Source organism: Odocoileus virginianus, chromosome 12, assembly GCF_023699985.2.
Source record: "Odocoileus virginianus isolate 20LAN1187 ecotype Illinois chromosome 12, Ovbor_1.2, whole genome shotgun sequence".
Taxonomy (NCBI): domain Eukaryota; kingdom Metazoa; phylum Chordata; class Mammalia; order Artiodactyla; family Cervidae; genus Odocoileus; species Odocoileus virginianus.
Genome location: NC_069685.1, coordinates 10,091,049 through 10,114,505, shown reverse-complemented (window position 1 = coordinate 10,114,505; position 23,457 = coordinate 10,091,049).

The following is a 23,457-nucleotide window of genomic DNA, read 5'->3' as shown; positions in this document are numbered from 1 at the left end:
TACCTTTATGCTTTCTTCCCACTGCCCTTTGTGAGTTTCTCATCCCTTTCCCAGGTTCTGCTATATTTATTTCTCTTTATTTCACTTTCCACCACAGCATGCCTTGTTTTCCTTCTCTCACTTTCTCAAGGCTCGGTTCCCCTGTCTTCACTTCCTGTCTCCCCACTCCCAACACACACACACAGAATACAGACTTCTTTGTGGGAACCAAAAGACTATAACAAACTTGTAGTTATTACAGGATTACATGGAAGAAACAAGTCATTTCCACTCTGCTTTGCTGTAAATCCCCCCAAAGAAACTACCCCAAAACAAAACAAACAAGTACTTCACTAAAAAACAAATTGAACAAACAAACCATTTTGATCTCACTGTTCAGTTTAACCCAGAGGTAGATGAATAATAGCACCAACAATTAATTTTTTTCTCCTCCACCATTTCCCTTTCCCAGCTGGGTCAGGAGAAAGCTCACCCTGAGGATCTCTTTGTAGCTGACTCAGGCCCCATATGGCAAAGACTCAAGAGTTCTCGATTCTTATCCTGCATGTCACACAACAGACCAGGAGTCCTCAAGGTCAACCACCCTCAGGGAATCTGCTCTTACAAAATGCTTTCATGTAGATTTTTCTACCGAGTTCAGTTAAGAATTCAGATGGTATCCTTTATATCTAAAAGAAAAGACACAAGAGGAAAGCCAGATTGGATTCTCCCAAGAGTTGCCTCTAACATTTAATTGCAGGCCAGTGTGATGTGATACCTAAGGTTTCTCATAGCTCATAAAATATCATGGGGTGTTTGAAGTTTGGAGGATTTGCGCCAAACAAAGAAGGCAAGAGGAACGTCTAGGCCAAGGATACGCATATGCAAAGCATGGACTCTTCAACGTTCCCAGTGCTCTGGGCATGCAAGTAAGCAGTTCAGTGTGGCTGCAGCAAGGAGCAGTATGGGGTAGGGGAGAAAGAAAGGGAGATTTGTTGTTGTTGTTGTTGTTGTTTAGTTGCTCAATCATATCCGATTCTTTACTACCCCATGACTGTAGCCTGCCAGGCTCCTCTGTCCATGGGATTTCCCAGGCAAGAATACTAGAATGGGTTGCCATTTCCTTCTCCAGATGATCTTCCTGACCCAGAGAACAAACCTGCGTCTCCTGCATTGGCAGGCAGATTCTTTACCACTGAGCCTATGAGAAGGTAAATCTTCAAAGATAAGTGAGAAACAGACTGCAAGGGCCAAACTGCCTCCACACTGCCAGGGAGCTCACAAAAATAGACCTCCCTCAGATCAGCTTCTTTATAACCCAACAAAACATGGAGATGTGACTTTGGAAGCTTCCTCTTTGAGGTGCTTATTCAAACTAAAAGCATTTCCCCATACACAATACCAAGAAGTCATTGAACCCTCATGTTTGCTGAAAAGTACAACTATGAAACATGATGTGTAGTTGAGAGTTTTGGTTTTCTCCATGCAAACATATGGGGGTGATGATCTTTCCCTCCCTACACCCCACCCTCCCTCCGGCATCAAGAAATCATTGAGCAATCATCAGTAGAAGTAAACATGCATAGTTGCAGCGACTCCAAATACTTTATGGAGTGTTCATGACTTGGAAATTTGGGTCAAAGAACATGACCGTTCTCTGCCAAAGAATTTCAAACACATGTTCACTTTGATTTTGGTCTCCTGAAGGGCATATGGACAGGTAGTACTTCAGGCACTGTGTTTAACAGCCTGCACTGAGCTCTCTGCTGGGGCATGCCTCCCCAAGCCTGGTGAACTTATGATGAGGACAAGGCTGGTAAGAAGGACTGCTGTTTTGAAAAACTCACCCAGTTGCCTGAATCTGAGATCTCCTGCTCCAAGGTGCGACCAGCCTGGAACAAACACAATAGAGCAGGTCTGCCTTCAGCATGCTCCCTCCTTATTTTTGGCCTTTTTCTTTTCCACTGAGACTCAGAGTGTCTTAGGCGGGCCAGGCTGTTGTAACCAAATAAGAGTGGATGGCTTAGCTTTCTCACAGTTCTGGAGGCTGGAAAGCCAGGATCAAGGTGCCAGCAGGGTCATTGTCTGGGGATAGTTCTCTCTCCATGGGTTGCAGACAACTGCATCTGCTGCATCTTCATATGGCCTTTCCTCTGTGCTTGCAGAGAGAGAGATTCACTGTTCTCTCTCTCTCTCTCTCTCTCTCTCCTCTCCCTTTCTCTTTATAAGGGCACTAATCCCATCATCAAGGCCCCACCCTCATGACTTTATCTAATCTTAACTGCCTCCCAACCACCCCATCTCCAAATACCATCACATTGGAGGTTAAGGCTTTAACATATGAATGGGCGGGACAAACATTTAGACAATAACATTCTGCCTCTGGCCACTCCCCACTAATTCATGTCCTTTTCACATGCAAAATACTTTCATTCTATCCAAAAAATCCTGTCAGTCCTAACTCATTCCAGTATTAAATCTAAAAGTCAAAGGCTCCTTCAAACATCATCTAAATCAGATACAGGTGAAGCTTGAGAGATGATTTGTCCTCAGGCAAATTCCTCTTCAGCTATGAACCTACAGAAACAGAAAAATCATGTGCTACCAAGATACAGTGGTAGGACAAATGGAAGCCAGAAATTCCATTCTGGGAGGGTGTGCTTAGTCGCTCAGTCCAATTCTTGCAACCCCATAGACTATAGCCTGCTATGCTCCTCTGTCTATGGGATACTCCAGGCAAGAATACTGGAATGGTTTGCTGTTTCCTTCTCCAGGGGATCTTCCCAACCCAGGGATCAAACCCAGGTCTCCTGCATGGCAGTCAGACTCTTTACCAACTGAGCTATGAGGGAAGCGATCTGGGAGGGAGAGGCAGGAAAAAAGGAAAAGGCAGCAGGTCCTAAGCAAGTCCAAAGCCCAGCAAGGCAGACTCCGTCAGATATTAAAGCTTGAGAAACATCTTCTGTGGTTTGATGCTCTGCCTTCGAGACCTGCTGGGGTTCCAACTCCAGTGCCTTGACAGACAGGAGTTACACCCTCAAGGCTCTAGGAAACTTGGCCCCTAAGTTTCCACCGGGCAACTCTACTCCTAAGACACTGGGTGAGACCTTCCTGACCCACAGAAACAGGAGAGGTGGCCCTACCCTTGGTAACCGAGGAAGAAACAGCCTTGCCCCCAGGAGTGGGGGCACAGTCCTCAAGAACTCAGAAGCCCATTTGGTATCATCCTTCCCTTTCCTTTAGGAACAGCACAAGCTCACAGCCACAGAGATCCATGGTCCTGTCCTGTGGAACCCAAGAAGCCCGACAGCCTTCCTTCGTTTTGTCCCATCCCCGTCCCCTTCAGTTCAGACTGGCAGCGTCCCTGCTCCTGTAATCCCATAGACTTTCATCCATCGGGTGGTAGGGCAACCACACCCTTGGCGTTCTCTGCAGGACAAGCTTTCTCCCTTTTTTCAATATGGGCAGGATGAGACTTTTCCAAGTCTTCAAGCTCAGGTCCCTTTTTACTCAACAATTTCATCTTCAGTTCCTCTCTCTCTTCTCTCTTCCTCAGTCAGAAGGAATCAAGACACTCCTTCAACACTTTGCTCAGACATCTCAGCTAAGCACCCAGTTTCATCATTCACAAATTCTACCTTCCGCAAAACACTATAACACTGTTCAGTCAAGTTCTTTGTCACTTATAACTAAGATCACCTTCCCTCCAGTTTCTAATAATATGTTCCTCATTTCCATCTGAGATGTCACCAGAATTGCCCTTAATGTCCATATTTCCAGCATGCACTCCAGGCTTACAGCCTCTGCCCGTCACATTTTTAGGTTTTTCTTACAACAGCACCCCACTTCTCAGTACTGGTACCAAAATCTCACTTAGTCTGAGTTCTCCAGAGAAACAGAATATATATATATATATATATCCTATGTGTATATATGTATATATACATATAATAAGGCATTGACTCACACAATTATGAAGGCTGACAAGTCTCAAGATCTATAGTCAGCAAGCTGTAGGCCCAGGAAAGCCAAAGAAGTCCAAGTTCAAAGGCAGGAGAAGACCCAAGTCCCAGCTAAAGATAATCAGGCTGAGAGAATTCTGTTTTACTCAGCCTTCTTATTCTATTCAGGACTTCAGTGGACTGATGAGGCTATTCACATGAGGGTGGGCAGGGGAGAACAATCTGCTTTACCCAGCCTACTGATTCAAATGTTAATCTGCTTCAGAAACACCCTCACAGACATGCCCCAAAATAATATTTAACCAAATATCTGGGTACCTCACAGTCTGGTCCCTTTGACACATCAAATTGACCATTATACCAGGTGAATCTCCCTTAACCCACTTTCTTGTTTTTTGCTCACATGTTTAACCCTCAGCTCAGCTCAGCTGTTGATCACAATTTTCTGATTTTGTCCGATAATCAGAATCTTTCTAAGACAACTGCTTGATTGCTTTAAAAATTACTACAAAGATATTGGTGAGTGCCAATGACTTAGCAATTATCCTCATTAGTGCCTTTGACCTGTACTTTAATTAAGGAAGAAAAAAAAATTTTTCATGATAAGATAGGTAGAGCACAAAATTTGCCATTTTAACCATTTTAAAATGTGGAGTTCAGTGGGATTCAGCACCTCCGCAATGTTGCACAACTGTTACCACTATCTTGTGCCAGAAGTTTTTCAGCAGGCGGAGAGGAAAGCCCACACCCCACGAGCAGTCAGTCCCCTCCCCCTCTCCCCCTCCCCCAGGCCCGGGCAACCTCCAAACTGCTTTCTGCTGTGGACCTGCCTTTCCTGAGAGTTCATATAAATGGAAGCACACACTATGCGGCCTTTTGTGTCTGGCTTCCCGCCTTAGCTAAGCGAAGGTGGAAAAAAAGGGAAAGTAGAATATCTTTTGTGATGTTAACACTTTGAAGCCTCCAACTAATAAAAATAAACGGGAAAAAATAAATAAATAAAAAGCAAAAAAAAAAATCACTTTAACTCTGTTTAGTTGTTTTACTAAGATTTGGGAAACGTCTGTGACGCCTCTGCCCTAGACATTCTGCTTCATGTTATTCACTCTTTCCTTCCATGGGGGGTGGAGGCATCGGGACAGGGTGGCAAATGTGAGGACATGTCAGGGGGCCCGCTCCCTAACTCCAAACCCAGCCCATCAGCCTATGCCTTGCCTGGAAGTGACCTGGCAGGACCACGGGGTCAGAAGGTCATTCATCCCTGGCGGGCACAAAAATGTTCATCTCCCGGCACTGTAGGACTTGAGGAGAACAAAAGCAAGCGTGTGTCTGGCAGAAAGGTATATCGTTTATGGGCTTTCTCCATCCCCAGAGCACACAGCATAGCTGCGGGGCTGTGGAAGGACCCCAGGTTTGCCGAGATGCTGGTTTCTACCGTGTGCCTCACTGAGAAAAGAGCTTTACAGGGACCGTCCTGCTCGGATAGCCAGGCCAGGCTGCGAGCCTGCTTGTGGGAAAGGAGCAACTTGGCAGGCTTCAGTCTAACGGGTCTGAAAATGACAGCCAGAGGGCACAAGGGACCACTCCCAAACATCTGTGTCCCCTGTTACTTTTCTTTGTTTTGGCCAGACAGTGCAGCATGTGGCCAAGGGCTGAACCCACGCCCCCTGCAGTGGAAGCGCAGTCTCAACCACTGGGCCACTAGGCAAGGCGGTTCAAATTGTCTAAACCTGAGAATTCCCCGACTGTCCAGTGGTTAGAACTCCAAGCTTCCACTCCTAGGGACCCAGGTTCAGTCTCTGATAGGGCTGCAAGGTGTTGGCAAAATTTTAACATAAATATTAAAAAAAAAACAAACTTCCAAACACTGGATGTCCCACTCAAGGACTTCAGCCCAAGGTACACAGTTTATGTGCTGTAGGCTCTCCAGGTTTATATGATCTGACATTCCTAGGTACTTACGCTGAGGCTTCACTTTTCCTTCTCAGCTCTTCCTTTTTTTTTTCAACCAATCTCGCATTTTTATTAATAAACAAACACAAAGAGATTGTAAATATTTTTAGTCTTTTTCTCCTGTTACTATTAATATTTTTGCTAAGACTAAAGTCTAGAGTCATCCTAAAATGAGTTCAAGTTGTTTTTCGGCTTCTGTTTCAAAATATGGACCACATATCTTCATCATCTTATTCCCTGGTGACCAGCGTAGATTTAATCATATACACAGAGCTTCAGCAACTCGATAAACAAATCCACATGAGGGTAAAAGGAAGACCATACGCTGGACTGGGCACAAAAGCCTTTATATTACTCTCCTTTTCAGAAGTCTCTGAAGTCTACAACTGAACACGGACTCTGGTTAAAAATACACAATGATTCCTTTTAAAATAATAGCATTTGTCTATACAAGGTCCTAACCCAAAAGGATCCCTGTTTGAGTCCATAGATATTTACATTCAAAAGACTTGACTACAAGACAAGTCCATTGGATTTTAACAAACACTCCTGAATTTATGCATACAAATAAATGCTTTTCCCTCAAATAGGTAGCAACTTTCCAAGGACTTTGCTATCACTTGAAATAGCTTTGGGACTCCAGATAGGACCTGCCTTTCTCCTCACACTGAGGATGCCAGCCTCCCGAACAAAGCAACCTTTCCATTTCTACAAGCACTTATCTCTCTAGTACTGGCTTTTGACCAGCGAGCAGCCAAACCTAAGTTCAGTAACACGAATACTATGCACAACAGATAAACATATGCTATATGTACATATAAATATTAACACAATGTTAAAATACTAAATCTACCTACCAGAATTCATACTTGTGGTTTCAAAGTCCTATTTCCAAAGCTAATTAAACATGTCTATGACTGGATTGCAGAATGGCACATCCTGCAATGTCAGGTACCATGAAAATTAGTCTAAATAAGTTTTGTATTTGACCCCCTTAGAGATGTTCAATATGTGGATAAACATGTTCTGCTCTTTGTGTTCCTGTTGATGATGAAAGGCAAAGGGAAGTCATCCCACACTGGGCTCCCACTGTGCATGAAAAACTGAACACCGTATTGATTTAATCCTCTCAACATCTCTGAGCTAAACAGCTCATCCCCATTTATAGATGAAGAAACTGAGATATGGGAAATTTAAAAAACAGGACATTGGCACACCACTGGCAAGTGGGGGCGATGCATTCAGAATTACCTAACCACTGAGAAAAAAGTCAAAGACGTTTGGAAAATGAAATGCAATTATCTTCCCGCAGAGAACCATTTTTTTTCCTGAAAAAAACTGATGCTAGCATATCCCCTAATGATTTTTTTTCGTTAATCTCAATATTCTTTTGGCCATAATTTTCCCCAAAATGAAAGTGCAATTATCTCCCAATCTGGGAAAATGAAGCATTCTGTGAATTTTTATCTTGTTATTTATACAGGAGTCTTTGGATACCAGTTAAGTGCTTGAACCAGTTAAGCGTTTGGGTGGGACATAGAAAAATAAAGCAAGCTAAATAAAGAACTGTTGAAATAAATAGATTAAAGGGGGAAAAAAATGAACCCTAGTTAAAAGATATTAAGAGACTTAACCACCTATGGAAGTAACAGGTTAAAGATTTAAATTAGAAAAAAAATAAAGGGATGACCCTTCAAATAAAACAAAGAAGAAGTTGAGAATCAATGTCAGGGCATTTCAACTGACCTTAGAGACATATTTTACTGGTGACTTTTTTGTTTTTAAAATGTTTCTGATTTTTTTTTCATTTGTTAATGACCCCAATTTTCCAACTTATTCCCCAGTTTATCCTGCCTAGTAAAGCTTGTTCATTTTCAGCTTTATTTTCTTGTTCAGCCCCTAAAGACTGACAATTTGAAAGGAAACAAACTAAAAGAAGGCATTGGACTAAATAACGAATTGTTTTCATCATCTTGATGGATGGCAACTCAACTTTAAAATAAATATAAGCTCCAGTTTCCTAATGTTTTCTGAGATTCTTATTTCTGTGAGGATTTCATTGTCATTGCCGTCTGTCTAAAACTAACGCCACCCAAATCCTAAAAGGAATTAAACCTAAAGTGACTGATGTTTTGACAGTGACATGGCAAAAAAAGTCTTATCCAAGAAAAAAAAATTTTTTTTAACTGAATAAATTTGACAAGCAATATTCAGAAATCTAGACTTGTAAATATGTTATCTGAGGAGTTCACAAAAACCTCAAAATTGCTTGCATAATTCTGGCTTTTTTGTTTTCAGTAAGTCTGCATCTGTTTTATACCAAAAGGCTCTACAGAAACCTGTATGCATTGCTTAGCTTGAGTTGACATCTTAGGAAGCACAGCTGAGTACAGAATTTTCCGTCACTTCAAAGAACATAGCACAGGGTGCAAAGAAAGAAAAGATTGGGTCCTTCCAGCCGAACGTTGCCCTCTGGCACTCATTCTCAACTCCCCGGGGAAATAAGAGGGCAAACTCTGGCCCCTTGCAGCTCTAGGTAGCGTTCCCATAACCCCTGACTCATAAATATTGACATTTGGGAAAAACAAGAGCAGAAAAGAAAAAAAGGAGGAGGAGGTGCTTTTTTTTTTTTTTTTTAAGTTGTTTCAAGTTGGAATGTTCATATATTTTCCAAAGCCTGATTTATATCAAAGATATCACTATGATTTTAAATTAAATATACCTTATCTTGGCATGTTAAAAAATAGTCTTATCCATCACCAACTAGAGAAAATAGAAAACAAAACTTTCGACAGAGTTGTTTTGTTTTGCTTTGCTTTGCTTGCCATCAGGAAAATAGTTTTAACTAATAAAACTGAGTTGAATGCAATCTTTTCTAAAAAAGGTTATAACAATGTCTTCAGAACTTTCTTTTTTTTGTTGTTGTTGTTGAATACCACAGTTTTCAATCAGGGTGAATTTGGAATTCTTTATTTTCAGCAAAATCTTTTTTCATTTTAAGTATTTATCGCTACCCTTCTGTGCTTCAAAAAACAGAAATAATACTGTTGAACGAACTCAAGACTTCCTCACAGACCACAGACTGCGTCCATTGTGGAACCACAGCGCAACCTGGTGGTGATCATCGTTATTACCATGGTTTACGCCTATGAATGGCCAAAATTAGGAACAGAAATTTAAAAATATCTTATGTCTAGGCTTTTAGAAAATAAACTACCAAGAAAAAGAACAGTGGAATGGCTCTCTTAAATCATGAGTAGAGCTTTTTATTTTTTTTTAATATAGTATACCTTTTAAGTACAGTTTATAAGGTTGAGGATGAGTGACCCAAAATTTAGCATGCTTTTTATGTTCACAATAATCCTCATCATTTTTGAAATTATATGACCAACATTTCGAAGGCATTTAAGAGGCTAAATATCTTCAATGAGTGATAAAGGAAAGTAAATTAAATACTTTATCAGCCTTTTGAGGATTCTTTTCCCCTTTGTGCCTTGGATACAATAAGCACATTTAGAAGAAAAAAAAGATATATTTGTCATAAGACTTCTCCCCCAGCCTTGAAATTTCAGCTAACAAAAATTTAGTTCATTAAGTTTATCTCCATTCTTAAAAAGAACATGTATTTTTTGATAATTTTTCCCTAAAAGAGAAGACAGTTTTCCTCACTTCTCTTTCACATCTAGCAACACCACTGAGGCAGGACCTGATACACAAAATGGTGACTCAGTATCTGTCATCTTTTTTGTGTTAATGGTACTATATACTCATCCTCTTATCTAATCATGTCAACAACCCTGTAAATTAAGGATTGGTGTGCCCATTTTACAGATTAGAAAACTGAGGCATAGGGTGGAGGAATAGGACGGGGAGACCACTTTCTCCCCCACAAATTCATTGAAAGATGAACGCTGAGCAAACTGCACAAAACAACTTCTGATCGCTAGCAGAGGACATCAGGGGCCCAGAAAAGCAGCCCGTGGTCTTCAAAAGGAGGTAGGACAAAATACAAAAGATAAAAAGAGAGACAAAAGAGTTAGGGGCAGAGATCCGTCCCAGGAAGGGAGTTGTAATAGAGGAAGTTTCCAAACACCAGGAAACCCTCTCACTGGCAGGTCTGGGGGAAGTTTTCAAATCTCGGAAGGCAACCTAACTGGGAGGAAAAGTAAATAAAACCCACAGATTACATGCCCCAAAGCAAGTTCCAGCAGAAAAGTACCCCAGACGCCCACATCTGCCACCAGCAAGTAGGGGCGGAACGGAGAGGAGCGGGCGGCATTGCTTAGGAACAAAGGAAGGACTGAGCAATTCCAGAGAAGAGCTAGCCAGTGGCGGACCGGACCGGCCCATCCCCCGCAGGAGGGAGGCAGGAGGCAGGGGGGAGGGGAAAGGGGCAAACTTGGCCCCAGAGATGGCACCCCCTACCAAACTGCAAACAGGCTCCCAGTTTCTAACCAAAGACTTCCTGAGAGTCTGGATGGTTGACATCCGCCGGGAGGGTCATGGCTACAGACCAGCTCCCGAGAACAGACACAAGGCACATGCACCCCACTGGCGCGCGTGGAAACTGAGGCTGGGACCGCGGAGGGGAGAAGGCGCACCGCATCCGGGGAGAGTGCGCCCGTCAAGCTCCTGGCTGCTGAGCTGCTCAGATGGGGAAGGCACAAAACGCAGGCCCAACCGAGCCTGCGCTTTTGTGGATACCCGAGAACCTGAACCTGAGTGGCTTAGGCCTGGGAAGTGCACGCAACGCAGGGCCCGCTCCCTGGAGAGCAGCCTGGAGACTGAGCAGTGTAGATGGGGAAAGCACACATCCGTGAGCGGGGCAAACCCAGTGTGGCCGGAACACTGCGGGTGCTCCCCACACACGCCAGTGACATTTGTCTGCAGCGCCCCTCCCTTCCCACAGCACAGCGGAACAAGCAAACCTGAACAAGAGACCACCTCCGCCCACCTGTGTCAGGGCAGAAATTAGACACTGAAGAGACCTGCAAACAGAAGCCAAAGAAACAAAGGGAACCGCTTCAGAAGTGACCGGTGCAACAGATTAAAATCCCTGTAGATAACACCGACTACACCGGAAGGGGCCTATAGATATGGAGAAGTGTAAGCTGGAACGAGGAGCTATCTGAAACTGAACCGAATCCACACTGCTTGCAACAACTCCAGAGAAATTCCTAGATATATTTTTACTTTTATTTTTTAATTAAAATTTTTTTTTCTTTTTTTCATTCTTTTTCTCTTTTATATTCTTTTAAAATTCCCTATTACTCCTCTATTACTTCTTAATTTTCATTTTCTTTTATTTTCTTTTAAAGTCCTCTATTACTCCTCTATTACTCCTTAATTTTCATTTTCATATATTTTTACTATCTTTTTTAAGTTTTTTTCTTTTATTTATTTTTTTCTTTTATTTTCTTTAAACTCCTCTATTACTCCTTAATTTTCATTTCACTATAACCTTGCAAAAAAAAAACCCTATTTTTAAAGCAAACTTCATATATATTTCTTAAATTTTTTGTGTTTTTGTTTTTAATATTGCATTTTTAAGAGTCTAACCTCTATTCTAGATTTTTAATCTTTGTTTTTCAGTATTTGATATCAATTTTGGACATTTAAGAATCCAATCTTCAGTACCCATTTTTACTCAGGAGTGTGACGATTACTCTCTCCCCCTTTTGACTCTCCTTTTCCTCCCCCAGATCACCTCTATTTCCTCCCTCCCCCTTCTCTTCCCAGTCCAATTCTGTGAATCTCTGTGGGTGTCTGGGCTACGGAGAACACTTAAGGAACAGAGAACTGCATAGATCTGTCTCTCTCCTCTTGAGTCCCCCTTTTTCTCCTCCTGCTCACCTCTATCTCCCTCCTCCATCACCTCTATCTCCCTCCTCCCTCTCCTCTTCTTCATGTAACTCTGTGAACCTCTCTGGGTGTCCCTCAATGTGGAGAACCTTTTCACCATTAACCTAGAAGTTTTATTATCAGTGCTGTATAGTTGGAGAAGTCTTGAGGCTACTGGAAGAATAAGACTGAAATCCAGAGCAAGGAGACTTAAGCCCAAAACCTGAGAACACCAGAAAACTCCTGACTACATGGAACATTAAGTAATAAGAGATCATCCAAAAGCCTCCATACCTACACTGAAACCAGCCACCACCCAAGAGCCAGTAAGTTCCAGAGCAAGACATACCACGCAAATTCTCCAGCAACGCAGGAACATAGCCCTGAGCATCAATATACAGGCTGCCCAAAGTCACACCTAACACATAGAACCATCTCAAAATTCATTACTGGACACTCCATTGCACTCCAGAGAGAAGAAATGCAGTTCCACGCACCAGAACACTGACACAAGCTTCCCTAACCAGGAAACCTTGACAAGCCAATCGTCCAACCCCACCCACTGGGTGAAACCTCCACAATAAACAGGAACCACAGACCACCAGAATACAGAAAGCCCACTCCAAACACAGCAATCTAAACAAGATGAAAAGGCAGAGAAATACCCAGCAGGTAAAGGAACATGAAAAATGCCCACCAAGCCAAACAGAAGAGGAGGAGATAGGGAATCTACCTGAAAAAGAATTTAGAATAATGATAATAAAAATGATCCAAAATCTTGAAAACAAAATGGAGTTACAGATGAACAGCCTGGAGACAAGGATTGAGAAGATGCAAGAAATATTTAACAAGGACCTAGAAGAAATAAAAAAGAGTCAATTAAAAATGAATAATGCAACAAATGAGATCAAAAACACTCTGGAGGGAACCAACAGTAGAATAACAGAGACAGAAAATAGGATAAGTGAGTTAGAAGATAAAATGGTGGAAATAAATGAAGCAGAGAGGAAAAAAGGAAAAAGAATCAAAAGAAATGAGGGCAACCTCAGGGACCTTTGGGACAATGTGAAACGCCCCACATTCTAATCATAGGAGTCCCAGAAGAAGAAGACAAAAAGAAAGGCCATGAGAAGTTACTTGAGGAGATAATAGCTGAAAACTTCCCTAAAACGGGGAAGGAAATAGTTACACAGGCCCAAGAAACCCAGAGAGTCCCAAACAGGATAAACCCAAGGCAAAACACCCCAAGACACATATTAATCAAATTAACAAAGATCAAACACAAAGAACAAATATTAAAAGCAGCAAGGGAGAAACAACAATAACACACAAAGGGATTCCCATAAGGATAACAGCTGATCTATCAATAGAAACTCTTCAGGCCAGAAGGGAATGGCAGGACATACTTCAAGTAATGAAAGAGAATAACCTACAACCCAGATTACTGTACCCAGCAAGGATCTCATTCAGATATGAAGGAGAATTCAAAAGCTTCACAGACAAGCAAAAGTTGAGAGAATTCAGCACCACCAAACCAGCTCTTCAACAAATACTAAAGGATCTTTTCTAGACAGGAAACACAGAAAGGTTGTATAAACGCGAACCCAAAACAACAAAGTAAATGGCAACGGGACCATACCTATCAATAATTACCTTAAATGTAAATGGGTTGAATGCCCCAACCAAAAGACAAAGGCTGGCTGAATGGATACAAAAGCAAGACCCCTATATATGCTGTCTACAAGAGACCCACCTCAAAACAAGGGACACATACAGGCTGAAAGGGAAGGGCTGGAAAAAAATATTCCACGCAAACGGAGACCAAAAGAAAGCAGGAGTCGCAATACACATATCAGATAAAATAGACTTTCAAATAAAGGCTGTGAAAAGAGACAAAGAAGGACACTACATAATGATCAAAGAATCAATCCAAGAAGAAGATATAACAATTATAAATATATATGCACCCAACATAGAAGCACGGCAATATGTAAGGCAAATGCTAACGAGTATGAAAGGGGAAATTAACAATAACACAATGATAGTGGGAGACTTTAATACCCCACTCTCACCTATGGATAGATCAACTAAACAGAAAATTAACAAGGAAACACAAACTTTAAATGACACAATGGACCAGCTAGACATAATTGATATCTATAGGACATTTCACCCCAAAACAGTCAATTTCACCTTTTTCTCAAGTGCACACAGAACCTTCTCCAAATAGATCACATCCTGGGCCATAAATCTAGCCTTGGTAAATTCAAAAAAATTGAAATCATTCCAATCATCTTTTCTGACCACAATGCAGTAAGATTAGATCTCAATTACAGGAAAAAACTATTAAAAATTCCAACATATGGAGGCTAAATAACACGCTTCTGAATAACCAACAAATCATAGAAGAAATCAAAGAAGAAATCAAAATATGCATAGAAATGAATGAAAATGAAAACACTACAACCCAAAACCTATGGGACACTGTAAAAGCAGTGCTAATGGGAAGGTTCATAGCATTACAGGCTTACCTCAAGAAACAAGAAAAAAGTCAAATAAATAACCTAGCTCTACACCTAAAGCAACTAGAGAAGGAAGAAATGAAGAACCCCAGGGTTAGTAGAAGGAAAGAAATCTTAAAAATTAGGGCAAAAATAAATGCAAAAGAAACAAAAGAGACCATGGCAAAAATCAACAAAGCTAAAAGCTGGTTTTTTGAAAAGATAAACAAAATTGACAAACCGTTAGCAAGACTCATTAAGAAACAAAGGGAGAAGAACCAAATTAACAAAATTAGAAATGAAAATGGAGAGATCACAACAGACAACACTGAAATACAAAGGATCATAAGAGACTACTACCAGCAGCTCTATGCCAACAAAATGGACAACTTGGAAGAAAGGGACAAGTTCTTAGAGAAGTATAACTTTCCAAAACTGAACCAGGAAGAAATAGAAGATCTTAACAGACCCATCACAGGCACGGAAATAAAAACTGTAATCAGAAATCTTCCAGCAAACAAAAGCCCAGGACCAGATGGCTTCACAGCTGAATTCTACCAAAAATTTAGAGAAGAGCTAGCACCCTATCTTACTAAAACTCTTCCAGAAAATTGCAGAAGAAGGTAAACTTCCAAACTCATTCTATGAGGCCACCATCACCCTAATTCCAAAACCAGAGAAAGATGCCACAAAAAAAAGAAAACTACAGGTCAATATCACTGATGAACATAGATGCAAAAATCCTTAACAAAATTCTAGCAAACAGAATCCAACAACATATTCAAAAAAATCATACATCATGACCAAATGGGCTTTATCCCAGGAATGCAAGGATTCTTTAATATCCGCAAATCAATCAGTGTAATACACCACATTAACAAAGTGAAAGATAAAAACCATATGATTATCTCAATAGATGCAGAAAAGGCCTTTGACAAAATTCAACATCCTTTTATGATTAAAACTCTCCAGAAAGCAGGAATAGAAGGAACATACCTCAACATAATAAAAGTTATATATGACAAACCCACAGCAAGCATTACCCTCAATGGTGAAAACTTGAAAGCATTTCCCCTAAAATCAGGAACAAGACAAGGGTGCCCACTCTCACCACTACTATTCAACATAGTTTTGGGAGTGTTGGCCACAGCAATCAGAGTAAAAAAGAAATAAAAGGAATCCAGACAGGAAAAGAAGAAGTGAAACTCTCACTGTTAGCAGAAGACATGATCCTCTACATAGAAAACCCTAAAGACTCTACCAGAAAATTACTAGAGCTAATCAATGAATATAGTAAAGTTGCAGGATATAAAATTCACACACAGAAATCCCTTGCATTCCTATACACTAACAATGAGAAAACAGAAAGAGAAATTAAGGAAACAATGCCATTCACCATTGCAACAAAAAGAATAAAATACTTAGGAGTATATCTACCTAAAGAAACAAAAGACCTATACATAGAAAACTATACTGATGAAAGAAATCAAAGAGGACACAAACAGATGGAGAAATATACCGTGTTCATGGATTGGAAGAATCAATATTGTGGAAACGACTATACTACCCAAAATAATCTATAGATTCAATGCAATCCCTATCAAGCTACCAATGGTATTCTTCACAGAACTAGAACAAATAATTTCACAATTTGTATGGAAATACAAAAAACTTCGAATAGCCAAAGCAATCTTGAGAAAGAAGAATGGAACTGGAGGAATCAACCTGCCTGACTTCAGACTCTACTACAAAGCCACAGTCATCAAGACAGTGTGGTAATGGCACAAAGACAGAAATATAGATCAATGGAACAAAATAGAAAGCCCAGAGAAAAATCCACGTACCTACGGACACCTTATCTTCGACAAAGGAGGCAAGAATATAAAATGGAGAAAAGACAACCTCTTTAACAAGTGGTGCTGGGAAAACTGGTCAACCACTTGTAAAAGAATGAAACTAGAACACCTTCTAACACTATACACAAAAATAAACTCAAAATGGATTAAAGAGCTAAATGTAAGACCAGAAACTATAAAACTTCTAGAGAACATAGGCAAAACACTCTCCGACATAAATCACAGCAAGATCCTCTATGACCCACCTCCCAGAATATTGGAAATAAAAGCAAAAATATACAAATGGGACCTAATGAAACTTAAAAGCTTTAGCACAACAAAGGAAACTATAAGTAAGGTGAAAAGACAGCCTTCAGAATGGGAGAAAATAATAGCAAATGAAGAAACAGACAAAGAATTAATCTCAACTCCTGCAGCTCAATTCTAGAAAAATAAATGACCCAATCAAAAAATAGGCCAAATAAACAGACATTTCTCCAAAGAAGACATACAGATTGCTAACAAACACATGAAAAGATGCTCAACATCACTCATTATCAGAGAAATGCAAATCAAAACCTCAATGAGGTACCATTACATGCCAGTCAGAATGGCTGCTATCCAAAAGTCTACAAGCAATAAGTGCTGGAGGGGGTGTGGAGAAAAGGGAACCCTCTTACACTGTTGGTGGGAATGCAAACTAGTACAGCCACTATGGAGAACAGTGTAGAGATTCCTTAAAAAACTGGAAATAGAACTGCCATATGACCCAGCAATCCCACTCCTGGGCATACACACCGAGGAAACTAGATCTGAAAGAGACACGTGCACCCCAATGTTCATCGCAGCACTGTTTATAATAGCCAGGACATGGAAGCAACCTAGATGTCCATCAGCAGACGAATGGATAAGGAAGCTATGGTACATATACACAATGGAATATTACTCAGCCATTAAAAAGAATTCATTTGAATCAGTTCTAATGATTCTGGAGACCATTTTAATGAAACTGGAGCCCATTATACAGAGTGAAGTAAGCCAGAAAAATAAAGACCAATACAGTATACTAACGCATATATATGGAATTTTAAAAGATGGTAACAATAACCCTATATGCAAAACAGAAAAAGTGACACAGATGTACAGAACAGACTTTTGGACTCTGTGGGAGAAGGCGAGGGTGGGATGTTCTGAGAGAATAGCATTGAAACAAGTATGCTATCAAGGGTGAAACAGATCACCAGCCCAGGTTGGATGCATGAGACAAGTGCTCAGGGCTGGTGCACTGGGAAGACCCAGAGGGATCAGATGGGGATGGAGGCAGGAGGGGGGATTGGGATGGGGAACACATGTAAATCCATGGCTGATTCATGTGTCAATGTATGGCAAAAACCACTACAATATTGTAAGGTAATTAGCCTCCAACTAATAAAAAAATGGAAAAAAAAAAACACTGAGGCATAGGGCTATGAAATAACTTATTCAAAGTCACTCAGCTCGTGAGTGACAAAAGGGCTGGACCCTTCTCCAAAGCCCATGCTGAGTCTGGTGCATGGTCAGCCCTCAGTAAATCGTTGTTGACAGTGAAAAATGCACTTGTTGCAAGGATGGGAAAGGTAAGTTTGGACTGGATCCGAAGTCCTTAGACTCTGCACCCAGTAATTTTTCCATTAATGTTTAGACATACTTTGACTTTCTCTTGCTTCTGCTTGCAATTATACTCTTCTAAGCCTGCTAAGTGTCCCTTAGTTTCCGTAAAAGAACAAAGAAGCAAAATCAGGCAGGAGTCACCTGTGCCTCAAGCTGAGGCTGCGCCACTCATAAGGCACTCTCAGGGCATCTTTACAACTTTTATGCCATAGATCCCTTTGGATGTCTGGTGAAGTTTCGAGAACCCAATGCAAAAAAATCTTTTTAAATGTGTTACAAGGAAGTCAACTTTTTAAAATTAAAGTTTTCAAAATATTAAAAAAAAACTAATTTGCAACTTATGTGCTCATTTATTAATGCATTAAATGAGATGTAGCAGTAGATTTAATAACTATTCTTAAAGCAACAATGAGTATGAATGATATTTTGAGATACCTGTAACCCTTATAATGTGATTCCAATGTATCCTTGATTTCTATTGTTAACAGAAATACAGTTAATGTTAATATCTGATTATATCCATAAGTAATGAAAATACAAAATTTCGGTCACTATGAAATTAATGAAAATAAAAATTTCTTTTCATCAAAGTTCATGGCCCCCTCACCCTCTTAAATTAAAAAATCAATGGAAGTGAATTACTTATAGATAAATCTTTTCAAAAACTAAATTATAAAAAAGAATTTAATTCAAAAATGCCCACAGCAAATATATATATCATATACATAAAATCCATTGATTCACACATGAAATATTCACTTCAATATGAATGATCCAATGTGAGGCAAGACTCTGGTTAGATAGCATCGCTGACTCAACAGACATGAAGTTGAGCAAATTCTGGAGAGTGGAGAACAGGGAAGCTTGCCGTGCTACAGTCCATGAGGTCACAGAGTCAGACATGACTCAGCAACCGAAGAACAAGAAAACTCCAAAAATAAGCATGTGTAACACCTGGTTCCAAACTGGGAAAGAAGGGCATCAAGGCTGCATATTATCACCCTGCTTGTTTAACTTGTATGCAGAGTACATCATGAGAAACCCTGGGCTGGAGGAAGCACAAGCTGGAATCAGGATCACCAGGAGGAATACCAATAGCCTCAGATATGCAGGTGACACCACCCTTATGGCAGAAAGTGAAGAAGAGCTAAAAATCTCTTGATGAAAGTGAAAGAGGAGAGTGAAAAGGCTGGCTCAAAACTCAACATTCAGAAAACTAAGATCATGGCATCCAGTCCCATCACTTCATGGCAAATATTTTGGGAAACAATGGAAACACTGACAGGCTTGGGCTCCAAAATCACTGCAGATGGTGACTGCAGCCATGAAATTAAAGATGCTTGCTCCTTGGAAGCAAAGCTATGACCAACCTAGACAGCATATTAAAAAGCAGAGACATTACTTTGCCCAACAAAGGTCTGTATAGTCAAAGTTATAGTTTTTTCAGTAGTCACATATGGATGTGAGAGTTCAACTATAAAGAAAGTTGAGCACCAAAGAATTGATGGTTTTGAACTGTGGTGCTGGAGAAGACTCTTTAGAGTCCCTTGGACTGCAAGGAGATCCGACCAGTCCTTCCTAGAGGAAATCAGTCCTGAATAGTCATTAGAAAGACTGATGCTGAAGCTGAAACTCCAATATTTTGGGTACCTGATGCAAAGAACTGACTCATCAGAAAAGACCCTGATGCTGGGAAATATTGAAGGCAGGAGGAGAAGGGGACAACAGAGGATGAGATGGTTGGATGGACATGAGTTTGAACAAGCTCTGGGAGTTGGTGAAGGACAGGGAAGCCTGGCATGCTGCAGTCCATGGGGTTGCAAAGAGTCGGACACGACTGAGTGACTCAACTGAACTGAATTTTATTAGCTTTTTATTAAAATGTGTCCTGTCTGCACCAACAGCCCACACAATGTTAAAAATCATTTTACCTTCCTTGTGTTCGGTAGTTAGAATAGGAAAAAGTAGTCAAAAATGGCGGTGGTTAAAAGCCAAAGAAAGGGGAAAGCCTGCAAAAATGGAACAAAAGAAAATCCACAGACCAGTGTGAGAACCTCAGGTGAAACAAACACGCCCCCTTCTTGGCTAGCCCAATTTGCATCAGGCAGGATCAATGGGGAAGAGACAAAAGGTATAAAATGAGGAGGCCAAGGCAGATTGAGGCCTCTCTTTTGGGGTTGGTCGGCCCTCACACCTCGAGGGTGTACTATCCTTTGCCAAATAAAACTCTGAGCTGTAACTGAACTGTAACACCGGTATGCCATTTCAAATCTTTGCTGCCACAAGACAGAACCAAGGAAATTACACAGTCTCCTGACACTTGGCCACCCAGTCCTCCCCTCTCTCTGCCTCCCACATCCAGTTTATTTGATTTACTTTAAAAAAAATCTAAAATTGGCCCTAGGAGCACACCCTCCCTTAAGTGGCCACTAACAAAGGAGGACCTCCAAAAAGAGGAGAGCAGCGAATAACCAGGTCCAGATGACAAGTGAAGTCCGAGCCAGACCTTGATTTCAGCCCAGGGAATGCTCAGCAGAGAAACTGCCACCTGACCTACTGAAATCATGAAACCCAGCAGGACCCTGTGGGGCTCCTGTGCACTGAAACCTGTATCTGTCTCCACCATCCACACCTGGCCATTTCCTGTGTGTGGGAAATAAATAGGCTTCAGCCTCCACAACCTTCCCTGAGTTCCAAAGGGCAAGTTCGAACAGTTGCTGATCAGGGAAGGGAGGAGATGCAGAGACAAGGGAGGAGCAGGTTTGGGGCAGGGCCCTGGTCTCCCTGCAAGGGATACACAGAACAGTGTCTTTGAGCTCTTCTTCAGAACTAAAACCCTCAACAAATGGAAGACGTTAACATGATGAAGCATTCTTCATTCCAGACATAAGGTCACAGTTTATTTTTTTTTTAATTTTTTTTTTTCCATTTATAAGGTCACAGTTTAATAACCTTGAGAATCACAGAAGCTCATCAGGAGACCATCTGAGGCCAGATTAAAGGTGTGCTGGCCTGTTTATAACAGCCAGGACATGGAAGCAACCTAGATGCCCATCAGCAGACGAATGGATAAGGAAGCTGTGGTTCATATACACCATGGAATATTACTCAGCCTTAAAAAGAATTCATTTGAATCAGTTCTAATGAGATGGATGAAACTGGAGCCCATTATACAGAGCGAACTAAGCCAGAAAGATAAAGAACACTACAGCATACTAACACATATATATGGAATTTAGAAAGATGGTCATGATAACCCTATATGCAAAACAGAAAAAGAGACACAGATGTACAGAACAGACTTTTGGACTCTGTGGGAGAAGGCGAGGGTGGGATGTTTCAAGAGAACAGCATGTATGTTATCTATAGTGAAACAGATCACCAGCCCAGGTGGGATGCATGAGACAAGTGCTCGGGCCTGGTGCACTGGGAAGATCCAGAGGAATCGGGTGGAGAGGGAGGTGGGAGGGGGGATCGGGATAGGGAATACATGTAACTCCATGGCTGATTCATGTCAATGTATGACAAAACCCACTGCAATGTTGTGAAGTAATTAGCCTCCAACTAATAAAAATAAATGGAAAAAAAAAAGATGGAAATAAAGTGACAAAAAGAAAAAAAAATAAAGGCGTGCTGGCCCTGCACACACCCTGATCCTTATCAGCAATGCCCACCCTCCTAAACCATATCTATAAAACTCCCCACCAAGCCCCCCCACCCACCTCCATGGTGGGACACATGTATTTATTTGAGGGCATTAGCCCACTGTGCTCCCCTTTATCTGGCAAAGCATTACACCTGCTCTTTTCTACTTCACCAAAACTCTGGCTCAGAGATTCAATTCAGTGTTGGTGCACAGTGGCTGCATTTTGACCTCGATCATGAGATAATCACTTTGGATTGTTGTAAGCCACTAAGTTTCTGGTAATTTGTTACCTAGCAATAGAAAACAGATACACAGTAGATGCAACAACTTGCCCTTCACCTTAAGAGGGATGCCTTGGCATGTCCTAAATGACTAGGCCTTAGAAAATACACAAAATGATGACCCCGTCCACACATCTGCAGAAGAGCCCACCCTGACTCCTGGTGCAGAGCTCTCCTCCCTGTTCAGTACTGGCCCTTGATCATCTGCTGCAGCAAACACGATCAAATCTCCTTCTAATTTCTTACATGTAGCAAGAGAGAAGTCTGTCTTCACTCTCAAGTGCATTTAGTTTAGCAAGTGATAAAGAATTTGCCTGTAATGCAGGAGATGTGGGTTCAACCCCTGGATTGGGAAGATCCACCGGAGAAGGAAAGGGCAACCCACTCCAGTATTTTTGCCTGGGAAATCCCATGGACAGAGGAGCCTGACAGGCTACCATCCATTGGGTCACCAAAAGAGTTGAACATGACTGAGCGACTAAAAACAACAACAAATCAAAACAAACACCCACACTTGATAGAATCATGTAAATTGATACTGACACTGTTTCAGACTTAAGAACCTTCAACTAGAAACAAAGGTCAAAGCAAAGTAGAAGGATGGCTTGGAAGTTTATTGTTTCCTTTCCTTCCAGAATTTCAACAGCAACTAATATCTGTTGAGCATGCTATTATAAGGCACTCTACCAGGCATAATAGAAAAAACTGGGGTATAAAACACAGTCCTAGCCTTTTAAAATTTGATCAAGTGCTTAGAATACAAACATAGAATATAACCAACTCTTTATGATAGTGTATTCTAACTACTAAATGAAAGATACAGAATAAAGAATAATCAATGAGGCCCAAACAGTCAGGAAAGATACTATAGGGACTTCCCTGGTGGTCCAGTGGTTAGGACTCCACACTTCCAACACAGAGGGTACAGGTTCAGTCCCTGGTCAGGGAACTAGATCCTACATACCAAAAAAAAATAAAGGTACTACATATATCTGAATCACTTTGCTGTATACCTGAAACTAACAGAACACTGTAAATCAACTATACTTCAATAAGAGTAAATAGCAACAGTGTACAGACTGGATAGTGTACAGAGAATCATGAAAGCTATTATTTCACTTGTCAACAAAAATTAATCAGTTGATCAAAGAAAGAAATGGAAAATTTTATTTGAACCAACTTGAAGATTACAACCTGGGAACAGCCTCTGTCCATCAGAGGTCAAAGCAGTTATATAAGTTTTTGAGACAGAGTGCTGTACATTAAAAGATGTGCTCATCTTCTAAAAAGTTTTAAAAGTTTCCTCAGGAAACTCAAACTAGGGCTCTCTATCAACCTAGAAAGGTGGGATGGGGGGGAGATGGGAGGGAGGTTCAAAAAGGAGGGGATATATGTATACCTGTGGCTGATTCATGCTGATGTTCGACAAAAAACAACAAAATTCTGTAAAGCAATTATCCTTCAATTAATAAATACACAGATATTTAAAAAGACGTATTATTCACAGTTTATACAGTCTAGTGAGCAGTAGGTTATGGGTCATCATGGTCTCTTACCACGATTTAGAAGGCTTTAAGCTAGGGATATATGAATATTCATGAGGGGGCGTGGGTGATGGATGCATATTCATCATGGGGCTTAAGCAGAGGAGAATTCGGCACAGAACTAGAGCAACAGGTCGACAGAGTCCAGGCCTGGGTTCACCGCAGTCACGAGGGCCAGAAAGGTCAGCAGCGTCATTCCTTAGGTTCCAGTTAATCTGGTGGTTGAGTGGTTTGAAATCTGAGAAGCAGCTCAAGAAAGTGCTTC